Raw genomic sequence first — 6,000 nt, 5'->3', positions numbered from 1 at the left:
CATAGTGAACAAAATATCAAAATTTGCATAAAGAGAATTAGCATTAATGATTTCCCCTCCTTGCCTTACACTGCCATATAGCTTGGCCTATACTGACTTCAACTGGGTCACTGACTCAAATTCTTATTCACGTAGCTGCTAAGGTGAGGCTCCAAGTCCCCCACAAACACACACATCAGCCTGCAAGCTCTGGAAGAGATTGTTAGTCTTGTTCTCTGCTGTCACTTCTACACATAGTAGGCTCATTTGTTACATGTATGCATGTATGAGTGAAGAAAGAAAGAAAGAAAGAAAGAAAGAAAGAAAATAAGAAAGGAAGGAAGGAAGGAAGGGAGGAAGGAAGGAAGGAAGGAAGGAAGGAAGGAAGGAAGGAAGGAAGGAAGGATTGCATTCTCTGCATTCCAGAAATAACAACAAGGTCACCAAGAAAAAAATTTAACAATATACTTTTTAAAAAATATATTTTTTAAAAAGTTTCTACATTCAGAGGAATAAAAAAAAATGTACACTGAAACGAGGAAGGGCCATTTTTCACTGCTAGAATTAGCAAAGATTTAGGAGATTGACAATACCCTGTATTGACGTGGAATTCAAGCAGAGGACGTTCCTATGCATTACCTCTAGAGCTGCAAATTAATGCAGCGCTTCTGGACAGCAATTTGGCAATATGTAACAAAGGCCTTTGAAAAGTACATTTCTTCTGACGAGCAATTCCACTTCAAAGAATTATTCTGAGGAAGTAATTAGGCAAGTGCCAGAAGATGCATCTTCCCCCGAATGTCTTCACTGCACGGTAGCAGCAAAAGCTTGCAAACAGCCTAGAGGTCCACAGATACTGGGCTCATTATTACTAAGAAATATTCATAAGCAAATAGAGGCATCATAGGAGGGAACACTCTTAGGCCATTTAAAACAATGATGGGACCCATAATTCAGTTCCAAGGGAAGAACGTTTATGCTGTGTGAAGTGGCCCTAAAGATTATGAAAACAGTTCAAGTGTGTGATCATCGCTTTTAAAGAATACAGAGAGAGAATATTTAGAAGCCTGAATACAAATGTTGACTATCCTTGGGTGGCAGAAGAGCCGTTTAATTATTTTCATCTTTCGTCTCTCTGATTTCTCTAAGTTTTTGCCCGGTTTCTTTTTAATTAGCATACGAGTAATAGATTCCTATGGTATCTATTTCATATGTGCTTTTAGTCTGATCCTTCCTGACTCCTTCCTCCCTACTCCCTCAACCCCCACCTGGATCCTCTTTCCCCAAGTAGTTCTTTTTCTAACTTCATGAAAATAACCTTTTAGGAGAATGTCCCTGGTTGGGGGTGGGGTTATATCTTATATCTCCTTCACTGACTTCAGGGTTTTGTTATCTGGATGAAGTCAGAACACAGGGATTTTTCTCCATATAGTAGATTCTACTTGCTCTTCCTCACTGAAGAAGCACTCAAACACTTGGCAAAAAGTGTCCCTGAGAGTAAGCTGTGATTCTCACAAATCATCCTCCTAGAAAAAGTCCTGGTATGTAGGCATCAACAGCCCATTCAGAGAAAGCTGCTGCTTCTGAGCTAAAAGATTGGATGCTGTCTTGGTGGAGACAAGTCATTGTCTCTCCTCTTAAGAGGTCATCTATCTGGGCAGGTCAATCTCCTGGCCAAGAGACCCCTCAGGAAGGTGGGTTTGCCTTCAGCCATGCTACAGAGATAGAAGGAATAATTATCCTTTAATGAGATAATGTACTTTCCCTTCCCAGAATTTCCACCCCCAACTCAGTGGCTTACAGAGTATCCCAGCCATACTGCCTCCTCAGTCAGACAGCCTCTCCAAACTGCTCAAAAAGCCCAACGTTTACTTTCTTACTTCTGTTTGTTTTCTAAGCATACTTTCCCTGGCCTTTCTCTTTCTTCCCACTAAATGGCTGCTTTTCTAAGTGGTTGTCATGTGGTCAACCTCCATGTGGTCCTAATGCAAACCAAAGTATTCTCTCTCTCTCTCCCTCTCTCTCCCCTCTCTCTCTCTCTCCTTCTGCTCTGTCCACCTTCTCTGGGCAGCTGCCAAGATTTACAGCTGCCTGCTTTTGAGTCTTTTAAAACTCTAACAAAACTACCCTTGGCTTTCCTTTGAGTCCTTTCTTAAATTATTTTGTCCGCAAGACTAGAAACCTTAAGAGGGAACCCCAATTGTCACTGCAGCAGTGTCACATATCACTTTTCTGATCAAAAGGCTGATCACACTGACTATGAATAAACCCACACGTCCCCACACTACTTTGTCATTTGGGAAATGGGAACAGGTCCATTCTTCATAGATGGATAAGAAGCAATCAGTGGAATGCATCAGCATTTAAGAACATATCAGGCAGGATGATCAAAGAAGTCATACAGTAACAAACTTTACCCTGAGTTAAAGCAAGTCCTATTTCTTGATACAATGTAACTAGTCAGCTTGGGCACTTACTACCTCATGAAGGGTCCCAAACTGGGGGGGGGGGGGGGCTTGCCCCCACTGCATGAGTTTATTTTGCTAAATCGAAAACAAGCCACATTTTCAAAGGACAAATACACAAATTCAAAGAACAAGAAAAACCACACTTCATGTGTAAGTGTTCAAATACTGTTAAACAACAAAGTAACTTCTGGAGTTGACATTTGTAATGAAGAGGAAATGCCCCTTATTTACTCCATAGCAGAGTGGTCTCTAGCATGGATCAGACATTAGTCTAGGTAAATTTACAAAGAGAAAAATAAGTGAGTTTTAGCAAGGCCACACAGCTAGTCAGGTTTATAACCATGGGTGAATCTTGTCTGTCTGCCTGTACCTGATGGACCATTCCAAGGCTGCTGAGATTCCAGCAGTCTACTTCTCCCTGTCTCCCAGAAGTAAATAACACTGCCTGTTGGCTTCTATGCACAAGCATTTTAGGCTGTCCTTGCACTGGCAGGTGCAAGGGTTGTATGAGAATCATTCCAGACCTGATCAAAGGTAGCCCTGGAAAGAGCCTGAAGCAGTTGTCTCCTGAGTTCACAGAACTGAAGGGTAGGGTGGGTACACAGTGTCATCTGCAGACATACTGGTACCTGGGCTAAAGTAAAGATCAGGCCTTGCCTAGTGAGTTCATGCCCGTCTACTCACTTAGAAGACTCAAGGCCACCTAATCAAGTGTTGGCAGCTCTGAGTCACTATTCAAGTGTAATAGATGAGTCCTGACATGCCCCAGGCAATCCTCTGCATCATATACACACACCATGCACACACACACACAGTCACTTGGGGACTTGGACACATGTCACAAACATGTGTGCAAAGTCTGTGCCAGATGCAGCATTGATTCGCTAGCACCCATGGGCACTTAACCATTGAGAGGAACTGGAGCCACATGTAGCTTCCTAGTTTGTTAAGCCCCGTGAAGTAGCTCGTCTTGCAGCAATATCACTTGGTTCACACTAATGCTTGGACTACATAAAATTATTCCATGATAGCACGCATGCGCGCGCGCACACACACACACAAATATACATGCACTTGCATGCACACACAAAGATACACACATACTTTTACACACACATACATACAGGCAGGCAGTATTTAAGCATGTGGAATAATGCATTCAACTGTTCCTCGTTCCTCACCCAACCCTGACCCAGGTCACAGGCTCTAAGGAAGTAAATTCAATCTCTGTCACAGCCAAGGCTACTATTAAAACTGAGCTCTAACCATCCAAGAAATCGGCCACTAGGGCTTAGCCTCTATGGCCCTAGCTTCACTCTAGCAAGCTGTGCTGATCATCTGCCCCCACCCCTGTGACTTCTACTTAGCCTCACTCCCTCTCGCCATCCTCATCCTTCTGCATACCAGTCCTTCTGATCACCAATGGAAAGGCTGCCTGGGTACCATGCCCTGGGCTGAAATCCAGTTCTATCCTAGAACTCCACACAAACTGAAGATACTTTCAGGGGTCTAGGAATGTCAGGGAACCATCACTGATAGTGAAGGTCATCCCAAAACAAAGTGGCCAAGCTGTCCTTGGAAATATTTCTTGAACAATAACTCTAAGTGTCTTGGTCCAACTCTTGCTGCTGTGTTGGAACACCTGAAACTGGATAATTTATTAACAAAGGAAAGTCATTCCTTACAGTTCTAGGAGTTTCGTGGCACGGTGCCAGTGGCCTTGTGCTAGGTCCTAACACAGCAGAGGGCAAACAGGCACATGGAAACTAGAGAGCAAGAATGAATCAGGCTGGCTCGGGAGCTCACCCCCAAGGCAACTACCCCGTCCCATGGTAAGGGCACTTGTCACTGTAGTAAGCGAAGACCTCACAGCCTCATCTCTCAAAGCTTCCACCTCTTACAACAAAAATTTCTATATGGATTTCATAGAGAATTCAAACCCTAACACTGCATCAGGCCTCGAACTGGTATAGAGATAGCAAGGAACAGACACGTATATAGCAGGTGAGTCAGTCTCACGTACTATGGGGAGAACAAACTTGTTTTAAAAGTGGGGCAGGGTGATGCATGCCTGCAATCTTGGTACAGAAGAGGCCAAGAAGAAGAATCATAAGTTCAAATCCAGCCTGGGCTACAGAGAAAAAGATGCTGTGACTGAGTAGGGTGAAAGGAGGAGAGAAATGGGGGTGGGAAGCAGAGAGAAAGAGACTATCTACTACAACAACAACAATTAGAAGGCAATACTGTGTTAAAGATGAGTAATACGAAGAGTCAAGGAAGGTAATTAGAAACCCACAGAAAAGTTGGGAGTGTGGCTTATGCGAACCACCTCAGGGCCCAGGAGACTGAAGAATGGGCATCACCGCTAATTAGAGGGCAAGTTAGGCTACAATGTGAGGCTTTGACTCGAAAAAGCAACATAAAAACACTAATAGACCCGATTCCAGGACTAAGAAACTCTACAGAAGACAGAAACCTGGTGCTGGAAATTATACCTCGTATAAAGCAGACCAATAGCACCAACCTCGTGTGGCTGAGGAGAGGATTTAAAAGAGGCGATGTGGGAGAAGACTCATTGTAGGGATTAGGCAATGTGCGTGCTCTGTGTTACTGGCTCTTTTACCATGATCAGTTCCACAGAGAAACTAATAAGGTCTTCAAAGGAAAATGGCAGCTGGGTTGAGAATGGAAGATAAGTGAGGATTGAAGAGAGGAAGGAAAAGAGGCACTATGAGCATGTGCAAAAGCCCTGTGGCAGGAGGAAGCATCCCAGCAGCTGGAGAGGCTCAGATGCTTAAGGGACAATGAAATGGTAGCATTTTTAGCATGAGACCATAGAGTATGATGGGTATCTGCCTATGGAAGGCCCTGAAAGTGGTAGTAAGAGGCTAACTGACCTCCATGTATGCAGAAGGCCACTGCAGGGTTATAGGGATTCTGAAGCCAAGTTTCATCTTACTGGGGAAGAGTGTGACTTACTGACATGCATATCCATATAGGATACTGAAGAAGGAAACTGGTGGCTCCCGCCACATGGTTAGCCATTCCTAAACTATGGGAGTTTCCATCTTACTGCTGTGGTTGCCAAAGACAGAAACATAATTCAAAAAACTAAAGTCAAATAGCATGTTGGCTCCTATAACTGGGAGACGAAAAGGGTAGAGTAGGAGACTCACAGCTGAACTGGACTAACACTGTCATCAGAGCCTCGTCTGTCTCTCTGGCTTTCAACTTGCCTGTCATACCTCAGTGGTGTCACTAGGTAAGCTACCTTTCCTTAAAGGGGACTATTAGTCAGGGTTTTCTGGAGGAACAGAATAGAATGAAGATATTTCACTCAGATGGTTTAAATGATAATGGCTCCCATAGGCTCCTAAATAGAATGAAGATGTGTGACAAGGTGGCCGCCATATTAGATTGACTTATATGAGTCAGACTGGGAAGCCCAGTGATGCCTGGCTGCATGCTGGAGAGGTTATGAACACGAACATGGCATTGTCTCAAGGCTGGATGGCTACACACTCCCAAACTGACTCTGAAGGGCATTAAGACT

The sequence above is a fragment of the Mus musculus genome, chromosome 2 (genome assembly GCF_000001635.26).
Source record: "Mus musculus strain C57BL/6J chromosome 2, GRCm38.p6 C57BL/6J".
Classification (NCBI taxonomy): Eukaryota; Metazoa; Chordata; class Mammalia; order Rodentia; family Muridae; genus Mus; species Mus musculus.
The sequence above is the reverse complement of the archived record's forward strand: the minus strand, read 5'-3'. Positions refer to the sequence as shown.